At 68.6% G+C, this 14,090-nt stretch overlaps 6 non-coding genes across 6 annotated transcripts; all 6 read left to right on the forward strand.

Annotated features, from left to right (window-relative positions):
• The first annotated feature begins 2,494 nt into the window (after positions 1 to 2,494).
• On the forward strand, positions 2,495 to 2,613 carry LOC132595168 (5S ribosomal RNA). Its single transcript, XR_009561325.1, has one exon. It is a non-coding gene; the product is annotated as a 5S ribosomal RNA (ribosomal RNA).
• A 932-nt stretch (positions 2,614 to 3,545) lies between these two features.
• LOC132595219 (5S ribosomal RNA) lies at positions 3,546 to 3,664 on the forward strand. Its single transcript, XR_009561374.1, has one exon. It is a non-coding gene; the product is annotated as a 5S ribosomal RNA (ribosomal RNA).
• A 2,696-nt stretch (positions 3,665 to 6,360) lies between these two features.
• Positions 6,361 to 6,479, forward strand: LOC132595220 (5S ribosomal RNA). Its single transcript, XR_009561375.1, has one exon. It is a non-coding gene; the product is annotated as a 5S ribosomal RNA (ribosomal RNA).
• A 931-nt stretch (positions 6,480 to 7,410) lies between these two features.
• LOC132595221 (5S ribosomal RNA) lies at positions 7,411 to 7,529 on the forward strand. Its single transcript, XR_009561376.1, has one exon. It is a non-coding gene; the product is annotated as a 5S ribosomal RNA (ribosomal RNA).
• Positions 7,530 to 10,225: 2,696 nt separating this feature from the next.
• On the forward strand, positions 10,226 to 10,344 carry LOC132595222 (5S ribosomal RNA). Its single transcript, XR_009561377.1, has one exon. It is a non-coding gene; the product is annotated as a 5S ribosomal RNA (ribosomal RNA).
• Positions 10,345 to 11,275: 931 nt separating this feature from the next.
• Positions 11,276 to 11,394, forward strand: LOC132595223 (5S ribosomal RNA). Its single transcript, XR_009561378.1, has one exon. It is a non-coding gene; the product is annotated as a 5S ribosomal RNA (ribosomal RNA).
• Positions 11,395 to 14,090: the final 2,696 nt, after the last annotated feature.

A 14,090-nucleotide genomic window follows, 5' to 3' on the forward strand; every position in this document is an offset into this window, starting at 1 on the left:
GGTGCCTACACAGCTGGCTTGCTTGTCTGTGGGGAAAGGCGAGATGGGTCAGGGCCTGGGTTCCTGAGGGGCTGAGAATCAAGGCAGGGATAGAAGAAAGGGGACAGGCCCACATCCCCTGAACCCACGCCGGCGCCCACTCACCTTTGTGGAAAATACGATTGAAAAGTGCCCGCAAGAATCTCTTCAGATGCCTCCAGAGTTGAGGGAAGAAGGGGAGGGGGGAGGCCGGGAGCAGGGTGAGCCCTGAAATCCAACCCTTGTCCCGGTCACACCCCAGCAGCCCTCCCACCTCAGCCCCTTCAAGACCCCAGGGCTCCCCCAACCGCGCTGCACAGATCCTGCCCTGACCATAGTCACCATGTTGATCCCCACGTTGAGCAAGATGAAGCTGACCGGGATCAGAAGAATTGAGTATCCTTGCTCCTGGCATTTCCTGGGGATGGGGCCAGTGAACGGCTCGGCTCGGTAGTAGTTTCGCTCACCCATGGCCGTTGGTCCCAGGACTGCCTGGGCCCTCTGCCCTCCAGTTTTAACTGGGAGCCAGACTGGGTCATAATGGGGCAGGTGGTGAGGTCACAGTGAGGGAGGGGGATGAAAAGGAGGGCCCAGAGTGGCATTCCCTGGTAACCAGGGTCAGGTAAGCTGAGCCTGGACAGTCAAACAGGGCCCGGTGGCCGGCATACATCCCCTCGAGCGGTCATTCATTCGCTCACCGCCCGCTGACTCACTTGTTCAAATGACACATTGCGTCTCTTGGCCCCTCTTGAGACTAGGAAGACCTTGGCCTCAGAGGCCTGCTGAAGGCCTGGCTGGAGTCCAGAGCCTCAGCCTTCTTCATGCCCTTCACTGGGCCTGGAGCTGGACCTGCCCAGATGTGGAACCTCCCAGTTTGGAAGCAACTTCTTGTATGAGGCTCTCTGTGGACAGGGACAGCTGAGACACAGAGGAGGTGCCCAGAGACCAGGGGTTTGGAGTCTGCAGCTGCAGATGTACTTAGTGCATGGTATAGGACCAGGAGGGGCCTGCTGGCAGAACTGTGGCCACTAAACCAAAGGGACCCTCAGGCCAAGAAGGGGACACTGGCTTCTTATTGCAGGAAGCCAAGCGCAGGGACCCAGGCTGGCAGAAGGAGTGGCGCTTCCAAGCCACAGACCACCAATGTTTCCTGGACTCTGGCGCTCTTTATTCCTCTCTCCATGCCCTGCCGCCCCCTGCCCCTGCCCCCACTTGCTGCTGGTAAGTTCATTTTCCCAGTCTGGCTCCCGTGCAGAGAGGGCCTGGAGGCCGAGGTGGAAGGTAGCAGCGAGTTGGCCCGCGCTTGGCCCTCCTGCGGTTGCCGCTTCAGCACCAGACTGTCATACACCTGGTAGTTGGCATTGCCTCCCGGGTTCCGGCTGAGTGGCATGAAGGTGGGCGGGGGTGGAGGGTGCTCGGTAGCCTGGACGTCGGGCAGGAGGTGAGAGGGGCGGAGGAGCAGCGCTGAGCTGGGAGCCGGGGCCCGCTGGTCCGAGGCCTCGGCCAGTACCGTGAGGGAGGCGGAGGTGGCCACAGGGCGCCGCAAGGGCAGGATCTCAGCCCATTCGGCCGCCGGGTGCCGCACCTCGTGGGGATCGCGGGAGTAATCCAAGTGTCCCGTGGAGGGATGCAGGCTGCGGTTGGACTCGCTGTGAGCACAGCTGGGGAGGCTACGTCTGTGGGCCGGTGGGGTGTCGCGCTACCAGGCGTCGGGCCGGTAGACCCGAGGCACCAGAGCGGATGGAGGCTCAGAGCCCTCCAGACCCCAGACTCCGCCATGGGCCCAGTTGCCGTCCTTTCGGCCCGCGAGCCCCTCGACCTGCACCTGGCCGCCCCCACCGGCGCCCAGCCCCGGCGCCGCCACCTGTGTGCCGGTGTGTCCCTCCACAGCTCCCTCCGACAAAAGCCCCCCCCCCACCCCGCCCCTCTGGCGTGTCACCGCGGCCGGGTGCGGGAGCGGGATCGAGGGCAGGGGCCGCTTCCCCGGGCCTGCCGGCCACCAGGGGCGGGGTCCTGAGCTCGGCGGGGGGTGTGGGGGCAAGGGTGGCCTTGCCGGGGCTGAGGGGCCGTGGCGACTCAATGGTGGCTCCCAGTGGCTTCGGGCCAGCTGCTGTCGGGCAGGAGGGCCGGCCCGGGCTGCGGCCGGGCTGCGCCTAGGGCCGCGTGGGCGGGCAGGGCCGATGCCCAAGGGACCGCGGGCCCCGGGCCCTGAAGCCTCCGGGGCCACGTCCCTGTGAGCGACGTGCGGGATCTTGGGCGGGGCGCCAAGCGCCGAAGGGTTTGCTGGGTCACGGCCGCCCTGGGCTGGGAGGTGGTCGCCAAACCCTCCGCCGCCGCCCGATACCCGAGACCTCCGTTCCCCCTGCCTGGGCGGGCGAGGGGGCCCTGCCGGGGCGGGCCGGCCGCCAGGCTGGCGTTAAGGCGCCAGCGCCAGCGAAACTGGGCCTCAAGAGGCCGCCCGCGGCCCCCTGCCCCCGTCTACGGTCATACCACCCTGAACGCGCCCGATCTCGTCTGATCTCGGAAGCTAAGCAGGGTCGGGCCTGGTTAGTACTTGGATGGGAGACCGCCTGGGAATACCGGGTGCTGTAGGCTTTTTGCCTCCCGCTCCGCCCGCCTTCTCCTTTACTCGCCCGCGGCGGGGGCCGCCGGCTCCGCCCCCGCCGGGCCCCGCTGCAGGCCCCACCTCCTCAGGCCCCTCCCACCACGGCGCGCGCCGGCGGGGTCGCTCCCCGCCGGCCCGGCCGGCCAGGCGGCCAGAAGGCGGCCCTGGAAGGCAGGCGCACCCCAGACGCTCCCGGGGTGGCTGGCCCGGACCCAGACTCCGCCGCGGGCCCAGTTGCCGTCCTTTCGGCCCGCGAGCCCCTCGACCTGCACCTGGCCGCCCCCACCGGCGCCCAGCCCCGGCGCCGCCACCTGTGTGCCGGTGTGTCCCTCCACAGCTCCCTCCGACAAAAGCCCCCCCCCACCCCGCCCCTCTGGCGTGTCACCGCGGCCGGGTGCGGGAGCGGGATCGAGGGCAGGGGCCGCTTCCCCGGGCCTGCCGGCCACCAGGGGCGGGGTCCTGAGCTCGGCGGGGGGTGTGGGGGCAAGGGTGGCCTTGCCGGGGCTGAGGGGCCGTGGCGACTCAATGGTGGCTCCCGGTGGCTTCGGGCCAGCTGCTGTCGGGCAGGAGGGCCGGCCCGGGCTGCGGCCGGGCTGCGCCTAGGGCCGCGTGGGCGGGCAGGGCCGATGCCCAAGGGACCGCGGGCCCCGGGCCCTGAAGCCTCCGGGGCCACGTCCCTGTGAGCGACGTGCGGGATCTTGGGCGGGGCGCCAAGCGCCGAAGGGTTTGCTGGGTCACGGCCGCCCTGGGCTGGGAGGTGGTCGCCAAACCCTCCGCCGCCGCCCGATACCCGAGACCTCCGTTGCCCCTGCCTGGGCGGGCGAGGGGGCCCTGCCGGGGCGGGCCGGCCGCCAGGCTGGCGTTAAGGCGCCAGCGCCAGCGAAACTGGGCCTCAAGAGGCCGCCCGCGGCCCCCCGCCCCCGTCTACGGCCATACCACCCTGAACGCGCCCGATCTCGTCTGATCTCGGAAGCTAAGCAGGGTCGGGCCTGGTTAGTACTTGGATGGGAGACCGCCTGGGAATACCGGGTGCTGTAGGCTTTTTGCCTCCCGCTCCGCCCGCCTTCTCCTTTACTCGCCCGCGGCGGGGGGGCCGCCGGCTCCGCCCCCGCCGAGCCCCGCTGCAGGCAGTAGTCAAGGTGGGTTTACCTGCCCGAGCAGGAAGCTTGGGCGATGGCAGAAGTGGGAAGAAACTCTTGAGCACAGGTTCTTGGGATCCACGGAGCAGCGCATGCACATGCGATGGGTGCCTACACAGCTGGCTTGCTTGTCTGTGGGGAAAGGCGAGATGGGTCAGGGCCTGGGTTCCTGAGGGGCTGAGAATCAAGGCAGGGATAGAAGAAAGGGGACAGGCCCACATCCCCTGAACCCACGCCGGCGCCCACTCACCTTTGTGGAAAATACGATTGAAAAGTGCCCGCAAGAATCTCTTCAGATGCCTCCAGAGTTGAGGGAAGAAGGGGAGGGGGGAGGCCGGGAGCAGGGTGAGCCCTGAAATCCAACCCTTGTCCCGGTCACACCCCAGCAGCCCTCCCACCTCAGCCCCTTCAAGACCCCAGGGCTCCCCCAACCGCGCTGCACAGATCCTGCCCTGACCATAGTCAGCATGTTGATCCCCACGTTGAGCAAGATGAAGCTGACCGGGATCAGAAGAATTGAGTATCCTTGCTCCTGGCATTTCCTGGGGATGGGGCCAGTGAACGGCTCGGCTCGGTAGTAGTTTCGCTCACCCATGGCCGTTGGTCCCAGGACTGCCTGGGCCCTCTGCCCTCCAGTTTTAACTGGGAGCCAGACTGGGTCATAATGGGGCAGGTGGTGAGGTCACAGTGAGGGAGGGGGATGAAAAGGAGGGCCCAGAGTGGCATTCCCTGGTAACCAGGGTCAGGTAAGCTGAGCCTGGACAGTCAAACAGGGCCCGGTGGCCGGCATACATCCCCTCGAGCGGTCATTCATTCGCTCACCGCCCGCTGACTCACTTGTTCAAATGACACATTGCGTCTCTTGGTCCCTCTTGAGACTAGGAAGACCTTGGCCTCAGAGGCCTGCTGAAGGCCTGGCTGGAGTCCAGAGCCTCAGCCTTCTTCATGCCCTTCACTGGGCCTGGAGCTGGACCTGCCCAGATGTGGAACCTCCCAGTTTGGAAGCAACTTCTTGTATGAGGCTCTCTGTGGACAGGGACAGCTGAGACACAGAGGAGGTGCCCAGAGACCAGGGGTTTGGAGTCTGCAGCTGCAGATGTACTCAGTGCATGGTATAGGACCAGGAGGGGCCTGCTGGCAGAACTGTGGCCACTAAACCAAAGGGACCCTCAGGCCAAGAAGGGGACACTGGCTTCTTATTGCAGGAAGCCAAGCGCAGGGACCCAGGCTGGCAGAAGGAGTGGCGTTTCCAAGCCACAGACCACCAATGTTTCCTGGACTCTGGCGCTCTTTATTCCTCTCTCCATGCCCTGCCGCCCCCTGTCCCTGCCCCCACTTGCTGCTGGTAAGTTCATTTTCCCAGTCTGGCTCCCGTGCAGAGAGGGCCTGGAGGCCGAGGTGGAAGGTAGCAGCGAGTTGGCCCGCGCTTGGCCCTCCTGCGGTTGCCGCTTCAGCACCAGACTGTCATACACCTGGTAGTTGGCATTGCCTCCCGGGTTCCGGCTGAGTGGCATGAAGGTGGGCGGGGGTGGAGGGTGCTCGGTAGCCTGGACGTCGGGCAGGAGGTGAGAGGGGCAGAGGAGCAGGGCTGAGCTGGGAGCCGGGGCCCGCTGGTCCGAGGCCTCGGCCAGTACCGTGAGGGAGGCGGAGGTGGCCACAGGGCGCCGCAAGGGCAGGATCTCAGCCCATTCGGCCGCCGGGTGCCGCACCTCGTGGGGATCGCGGGAGTAATCCAAGTGTCCCGTGGAGGGATGCAGGCTGCGGTTGGACTCGCTGTGAGCACAGCTGGGGAGGCTACGTCTGTGGGCCGGTGGGGTGTCGCGCTACCAGGCGTCGGGCCGGTAGACCCGAGGCACCAGAGCGGATGGAGGCTCAGAGCCCTCCAGACCCAGACTCCGCCATGGGCCCAGTTGCCGTCCTTTCGGCCCGCGAGCCCCTCGACCTGCACCTGGCCGCCCCCACCGGCGCCCAGCCCCGGCGCCGCCACCTGTGTGCCGGTGTGTCCCTCCACAGCTCCCTCCGACAAAAGCCCCCCCCCACCCCGCCCCTCTGGCGTGTCACCGCGGCCGGGTGCGGGAGCGGGATCGAGGGCAGGGGCCGCTTCACCGGGCCTGCCGGCCACCAGGGGCGGGGTCCTGAGCTCGGCGGGGGGTGTGGGGGCAAGGGTGGCCTTGCCGGGGCTGAGGGGCCGTGGCGACTCAATGGTGGCTCCCGGTGGCTTCGGGCCAGCTGCTGTCGGGCAGGAGGGCCGGCCCGGGCTGCGGCCGGGCTGCGCCTAGGGCCGCGTGGGCGGGCAGGGCCGATGCCCAAGGGACCGCGGGCCCCGGGCCCTGAAGCCTCCGGGGCCACGTCCCTGTGAGCGACGTGCGGGATCTTGGGCGGGGCGCCAAGCGCCGAAGGGTTTGCTGGGTCACGGCCGCCCTGGGCTGGGAGGTGGTCGCCAAACCCTCCGCCGCCGCCCGATACCCGAGACCTCCGTTGCCCCTGCCTGGGCGGGCGAGGGGGCCCTGCCGGGGCGGGCCGGCCGCCAGGCTGGCGTTAAGGCGCCAGCGCCAGCGAAACTGGGCCTCAAGAGGCCGCCCGCGGCCCCCCGCCCCCGTCTACGGCCATACCACCCTGAACGCGCCCGATCTCGTCTGATCTCGGAAGCTAAGCAGGGTCGGGCCTGGTTAGTACTTGGATGGGAGACCGCCTGGGAATACCGGGTGCTGTAGGCTTTTTGCCTCCCGCTCCGCCCGCCTTCTCCTTTACTCGCCCGCGGCGGGGGCCGCCGGCTCCGCCCCCGCCGGGCCCCGCTGCAGGCCCCACCTCCTCAGGCCCCTCCCACCACGGCGGGCGCCGGCGGGGTCGCTCCCCGCCGGCCCGGCCGGCCAGGCGGCCAGAAGGCGGCCCTGGAAGGCAGGCGCACCCCAGACGCTCCCGGGGTGGCTGGCCCGGACCCAGACTCCGCCGCGGGCCCAGTTGCCGTCCTTTCGGCCCGCGAGCCCCTCGACCTGCACCTGGCCGCCCCCACCGGCGCCCAGCCCCGGCGCCGCCACCTGTGTGCCGGTGTGTCCCTCCACAGCTCCCTCCGACAAAAGCCCCCCCCACCCCGCCCCTCTGGCGTGTCACCGCGGCCGGGTGCGGGAGCGGGATCGAGGGCAGGGGCCGCTTCCCCGGGCCTGCCGGCCACCAGGGGCGGGGTCCTGAGCTCGGCGGGGGGTGTGGGGGCAAGGGTGGCCTTGCCGGGGCTGAGGGGCCGTGGCGACTCAATGGTGGCTCCCAGTGGCTTCGGGCCAGCTGCTGTCGGGCAGGAGGGCCGGCCCGGGCTGCGGCCGGGCTGCGCCTAGGGCCGCGTGGGCGGGCAGGGCCGATGCCCAAGGGACCGCGGGCCCCGGGCCCTGAAGCCTCCGGGGCCACGTCCCTGTGAGCGACGTGCGGGATCTTGGGCGGGGCGCCAAGCGCCGAAGGGTTTGCTGGGTCACGGCCGCCCTGGGCTGGGAGGTGGTCGCCAAACCCTCCGCCGCCGCCCGATACCCGAGACCTCCGTTGCCCCTGCCTGGGCGGGCGAGGGGGCCCTGCCGGGGCGGGCCGGCCTCCAGGCTGGCGTTAAGGCGCCAGCGCCAGCGAAACTGGGCCTCAAGAGGCCGCCCGCGGCCCCCCGCCCCCGTCTACGGCCATACCACCCTGAACGCGCCCGATCTCGTCTGATCTCGGAAGCTAAGCAGGGTCGGGCCTGGTTAGTACTTGGATGGGAGACCGCCTGGGAATACCGGGTGCTGTAGGCTTTTTGCCTCCCGCTCCGCCCGCCTTCTCCTTTACTCGCCCGCGGCGGGGGGGCCGCCGGCTCCGCCCCCGCCGAGCCCCGCTGCAGGCAGTAGTCAAGGTGGGTTTACCTGCCCGAGCAGGAAGCTTGGGCGATGGCAGAAGTGGGAAGAAACTCTTGAGCACAGGTTCTTGGGATCCACGGAGCAGCGCATGCACATGCGATGGGTGCCTACACAGCTGGCTTGCTTGTCTGTGGGGAAAGGCGAGATGGGTCAGGGCCTGGGTTCCTGAGGGGCTGAGAATCAAGGCAGGGATAGAAGAAAGGGGACAGGCCCACATCCCCTGAACCCACGCCGGCGCCCACTCACCTTTGTGGAAAATACGATTGAAAAGTGCCCGCAAGAATCTCTTCAGATGCCTCCAGAGTTGAGGCAAGAAGGGGAGGGGGGAGGCCGGGAGCAGGGTGAGCCCTGAAATCCAACCCTTGTCCCGGTCACACCCCAGCAGCCCTCCCACCTCAGCCCCTTCAAGACCCCAGGGCTCCCCCAACCGCGCTGCACAGATCCTGCCCTGACCATAGTCACCATGTTGATCCCCACGTTGAGCAAGATGAAGCTGACCGGGATCAGAAGAATTGAGTATCCTTGCTCCTGGCATTTCCTGGGGATGGGGCCAGTGAACGGCTCGGCTCGGTAGTAGTTTCGCTCACCCATGGCCGTTGGTCCCAGGACTGCCTGGGCCCTCTGCCCTCCAGTTTTAACTGGGAGCCAGACTGGGTCATAATGGGGCAGGTGGTGAGGTCACAGTGAGGGAGGGGGATGAAAAGGAGGGCCCAGAGTGGCATTCCCTGGTAACCAGGGTCAGGTAAGCTGAGCCTGGACAGTCAAACAGGGCCCGGTGGCCGGCATACATCCCCTCGAGCGGTCATTCATTCGCTCACCGCCCGCTGACTCACTTGTTCAAATGACACATTGCGTCTCTTGGTCCCTCTTGAGACTAGGAAGACCTTGGCCTCAGAGGCCTGCTGAAGGCCTGGCTGGAGTCCAGAGCCTCAGCCTTCTTCATGCCCTTCACTGGGCCTGGAGCTGGACCTGCCCAGATGTGGAACCTCCCAGTTTGGAAGCAACTTCTTGTATGAGGCTCTCTGTGGACAGGGACAGCTGAGACACAGAGGAGGTGCCCAGAGACCAGGGGTTTGGAGTCTGCAGCTGCAGATGTACTCAGTGCATGGTATAGGACCAGGAGGGGCCTGCTGGCAGAACTGTGGCCACTAAACCAAAGGGACCCTCAGGCCAAGAAGGGGACACTGGCTTCTTATTGCAGGAAGCCAAGCGCAGGGACCCAGGCTGGCAGAAGGAGTGGCGTTTCCAAGCCACAGACCACCAATGTTTCCTGGACTCTGGCGCTCTTTATTCCTCTCTCCATGCCCTGCCGCCCCCTGTCCCTGCCCCCACTTGCTGCTGGTAAGTTCATTTTCCCAGTCTGGCTCCCGTGCAGAGAGGGCCTGGAGGCCGAGGTGGAAGGTAGCAGCGAGTTGGCCCGCGCTTGGCCCTCCTGCGGTTGCCGCTTCAGCACCAGACTGTCATACACCTGGTAGTTGGCATTGCCTCCCGGGTTCCGGCTGAGTGGCATGAAGGTGGGCGGGGGTGGAGGGTGCTCGGTAGCCTGGACGTCGGGCAGGAGGTGAGAGGGGCAGAGGAGCAGGGCTGAGCTGGGAGCCGGGGCCCGCTGGTCCGAGGCCTCGGCCAGTACCGTGAGGGAGGCGGAGGTGGCCACAGGGCGCCGCAAGGGCAGGATCTCAGCCCATTCGGCCGCCGGGTGCCGCACCTCGTGGGGATCGCGGGAGTAATCCAAGTGTCCCGTGGAGGGATGCAGGCTGCGGTTGGACTCGCTGTGAGCACAGCTGGGGAGGCTACGTCTGTGGGCCGGTGGGGTGTCGCGCTACCAGGCGTCGGGCCGGTAGACCCGAGGCACCAGAGCGGATGGAGGCTCAGAGCCCTCCAGACCCAGACTCCGCCATGGGCCCAGTTGCCGTCCTTTCGGCCCGCGAGCCCCTCGACCTGCACCTGGCCGCCCCCACCGGCGCCCAGCCCCGGCGCCGCCACCTGTGTGCCGGTGTGTCCCTCCACAGCTCCCTCCGACAAAAGCCCCCCCCCACCCCGCCCCTCTGGCGTGTCACCGCGGCCGGGTGCGGGAGCGGGATCGAGGGCAGGGGCCGCTTCACCGGGCCTGCCGGCCACCAGGGGCGGGGTCCTGAGCTCGGCGGGGGGTGTGGGGGCAAGGGTGGCCTTGCCGGGGCTGAGGGGCCGTGGCGACTCAATGGTGGCTCCCGGTGGCTTCGGGCCAGCTGCTGTCGGGCAGGAGGGCCGGCCCGGGCTGCGGCCGGGCTGCGCCTAGGGCCGCGTGGGCGGGCAGGGCCGATGCCCAAGGGACCGCGGGCCCCGGGCCCTGAAGCCTCCGGGGCCACGTCCCTGTGAGCGACGTGCGGGATCTTGGGCGGGGCGCCAAGCGCCGAAGGGTTTGCTGGGTCACGGCCGCCCTGGGCTGGGAGGTGGTCGCCAAACCCTCCGCCGCCGCCCGATACCCGAGACCTCCGTTGCCCCTGCCTGGGCGGGCGAGGGGGCCCTGCCGGGGCGGGCCGGCCGCCAGGCTGGCGTTAAGGCGCCAGCGCCAGCGAAACTGGGCCTCAAGAGGCCGCCCGCGGCCCCCCGCCCCCGTCTACGGCCATACCACCCTGAACGCGCCCGATCTCGTCTGATCTCGGAAGCTAAGCAGGGTCGGGCCTGGTTAGTACTTGGATGGGAGACCGCCTGGGAATACCGGGTGCTGTAGGCTTTTTGCCTCCCGCTCCGCCCGCCTTCTCCTTTACTCGCCCGCGGCGGGGGCCGCCGGCTCCGCCCCCGCCGGGCCCCGCTGCAGGCCCCACCTCCTCAGGCCCCTCCCACCACGGCGGGCGCCGGCGGGGTCGCTCCCCGCCGGCCCGGCCGGCCAGGCGGCCAGAAGGCGGCCCTGGAAGGCAGGCGCACCCCAGACGCTCCCGGGGTGGCTGGCCCGGACCCAGACTCCGCCGCGGGCCCAGTTGCCGTCCTTTCGGCCCGCGAGCCCCTCGACCTGCACCTGGCCGCCCCCACCGGCGCCCAGCCCCGGCGCCGCCACCTGTGTGCCGGTGTGTCCCTCCACAGCTCCCTCCGACAAAAGCCCCCCCCACCCCGCCCCTCTGGCGTGTCACCGCGGCCGGGTGCGGGAGCGGGATCGAGGGCAGGGGCCGCTTCCCCGGGCCTGCCGGCCACCAGGGGCGGGGTCCTGAGCTCGGCGGGGGGTGTGGGGGCAAGGGTGGCCTTGCCGGGGCTGAGGGGCCGTGGCGACTCAATGGTGGCTCCCAGTGGCTTCGGGCCAGCTGCTGTCGGGCAGGAGGGCCGGCCCGGGCTGCGGCCGGGCTGCGCCTAGGGCCGCGTGGGCGGGCAGGGCCGATGCCCAAGGGACCGCGGGCCCCGGGCCCTGAAGCCTCCGGGGCCACGTCCCTGTGAGCGACGTGCGGGATCTTGGGCGGGGCGCCAAGCGCCGAAGGGTTTGCTGGGTCACGGCCGCCCTGGGCTGGGAGGTGGTCGCCAAACCCTCCGCCGCCGCCCGATACCCGAGACCTCCGTTGCCCCTGCCTGGGCGGGCGAGGGGGCCCTGCCGGGGCGGGCCGGCCTCCAGGCTGGCGTTAAGGCGCCAGCGCCAGCGAAACTGGGCCTCAAGAGGCCGCCCGCGGCCCCCCGCCCCCGTCTACGGCCATACCACCCTGAACGCGCCCGATCTCGTCTGATCTCGGAAGCTAAGCAGGGTCGGGCCTGGTTAGTACTTGGATGGGAGACCGCCTGGGAATACCGGGTGCTGTAGGCTTTTTGCCTCCCGCTCCGCCCGCCTTCTCCTTTACTCGCCCGCGGCGGGGGGGCCGCCGGCTCCGCCCCCGCCGAGCCCCGCTGCAGGCAGTAGTCAAGGTGGGTTTACCTGCCCGAGCAGGAAGCTTGGGCGATGGCAGAAGTGGGAAGAAACTCTTGAGCACAGGTTCTTGGGATCCACGGAGCAGCGCATGCACATGCGATGGGTGCCTACACAGCTGGCTTGCTTGTCTGTGGGGAAAGGCGAGATGGGTCAGGGCCTGGGTTCCTGAGGGGCTGAGAATCAAGGCAGGGATAGAAGAAAGGGGACAGGCCCACATCCCCTGAACCCACGCCGGCGCCCACTCACCTTTGTGGAAAATACGATTGAAAAGTGCCCGCAAGAATCTCTTCAGATGCCTCCAGAGTTGAGGCAAGAAGGGGAGGGGGGAGGCCGGGAGCAGGGTGAGCCCTGAAATCCAACCCTTGTCCCGGTCACACCCCAGCAGCCCTCCCACCTCAGCCCCTTCAAGACCCCAGGGCTCCCCCAACCGCGCTGCACAGATCCTGCCCTGACCATAGTCACCATGTTGATCCCCACGTTGAGCAAGATGAAGCTGACCGGAATCAGAAGAATTGAGTATCCTTGCTCCTGGCATTTCCTGGGGATGGGGCCAGTGAACGGCTCGGCTCGGTAGTAGTTTCGCTCACCCATGGCCGTTGGTCCCAGGACTGCCTGGGCCCTCTGCCCTCCAGTTTTAACTGGGAGCCAGACTGGGTCATAATGGGGCAGGTGGTGAGGTCACAGTGAGGGAGGGGGATGAAAAGGAGGGCCCAGAGTGGCATTCCCTGGTAACCAGGGTCAGGTAAGCTGAGCCTGGATAGTCAAACAGGGCCCGGTGGCCGGCATACATCCCCTCGAGCGGTCATTCATTCGCTCACCGCCCGCTGACTCACTTGTTCAAATGACACATTGCGTCTCTTGGTCCCTCTTGAGACTAGGAAGACCTTGGCCTCAGAGGCCTGCTGAAGGCCTGGCTGGAGTCCAGAGCCTCAGCCTTCTTCATGCCCTTCACTGGGCCTGGAGCTGGACCTGCCCAGATGTGGAACCTCCCAGTTTGGAAGCAACTTCTTGTATGAGGCTCTCTGTGGACAGGGACAGCTGAGACACAGAGGAGGTGCCCAGAGACCAGGGGTTTGGAGTCTGCAGCTGCAGATGTACTCAGTGCATGGTATAGGACCAGGAGGGGCCTGCTGGCAGAACTGTGGCCACTAAACCAAAGGGACCCTCAGGCCAAGAAGGGGACACTGGCTTCTTATTGCAGGAAGCCAAGCGCAGGGACCCAGGCTGGCAGAAGGAGTGGCGCTTCCAAGCCACAGACCACCAATGTTTCCTGGACTCTGGCGCTCTTTATTCCTCTCTCCATGCCCTGCCGCCCCCTGTCCCTGCCCCCACTTGCTGCTGGTAAGTTCATTTTCCCAGTCTGGCTCCCGTGCAGAGAGGGCCTGGAGGCCGAGGTGGAAGGTAGCAGCGAGTTGGCCCGCGCTTGGCCCTCCTGCGGTTGCCGCTTCAGCACCAGACTGTCATACACCTGGTAGTTGGCATTGCCTCCCGGGTTCCGGCTGAGTGGCATGAAGGTGGGCGGGGGTGGAGGGTGCTCGGTAGCCTGGACGTCGGGCAGGAGGTGAGAGGGGCAGAGGAGCAGGGCTGAGCTGGGAGCCGGGGCCCGCTGGTCCGAGGCCTCGGCCAGTACCGTGAGGGAGGCGGAGGTGGCCACAGGGCGCCGCAAGGGCAGGATCTCAGCCCATTCGGCCGCCGGGTGCCGCACCTCGTGGGGATCGCGGGAGTAATCCAAGTGTCCCGTGGAGGGATGCAGGCTGCGGTTGGACTCGCTGTGAGCACAGCTGGGGAGGCTACGTCTGTGGGCCGGTGGGGTGTCGCGCTACCAGGCGTCGGGCCGGTAGACCCGAGGCACCAGAGCGGATGGAGGCTCAGAGCCCTCCAGACCCAGACTCCGCCATGGGCCCAGTTGCCGTCCTTTCGGCCCGCGAGCCCCTCGACCTGCACCTGGCCGCCCCCACCGGCGCCCAGCCCCGGCGCCGCCACCTGTGTGCCGGTGTGTCCCTCCACAGCTCCCTCCGACAAAAGCCCCCCCCCACCCCGCCCCTCTGGCGTGTCACCGCGGCCGGGTGCGGGAGCGGGATCGAGGGCAGGGGCCGCTTCACCGGGCCTGCCGGCCACCAGGGGCGGGGTCCTGAGCTCGGCGGGGGGTGTGGGGGCAAGGGTGGCCTTGCCGGGGCTGAGGGGCCGTGGCGACTCAATGGTGGCTCCCGGTGGCTTCGGGCCAGCTGCTGTCGGGCAGGAGGGCCGGCCCGGGCTGCGGCCGGGCTGCGCCTAGGGCCGCGTGGGCGGGCAGGGCCGATGCCCAAGGGACCGCGGGCCCCGGGCCCTGAAGCCTCCGGGGCCACGTCCCTGTGAGCGACGTGCGGGATCTTGGGCGGGGCGCCAAGCGCCGAAGGGTTTGCTGGGTCACGGCCGCCCTGGGCTGGGAGGTGGTCGCCAAACCCTCCGCCGCCGCCCGATACCCGAGACCTCCGTTGCCCCTGCCTGGGCGGGCGAGGGGGCCCTGCCGGGGCGGGCCGGCCGCCAGGCTGGCGTTAAGGCGCCAGCGCCAGCGAAACTGGGCCTCAAGAGGCCGCCCGCGGCCCCCCGCCCCC

Source organism: Globicephala melas, unplaced genomic scaffold (genome assembly GCF_963455315.2).
Source record: "Globicephala melas unplaced genomic scaffold, mGloMel1.2 SCAFFOLD_392, whole genome shotgun sequence".
Classification (NCBI taxonomy): Eukaryota; Metazoa; Chordata; class Mammalia; order Artiodactyla; family Delphinidae; genus Globicephala; species Globicephala melas.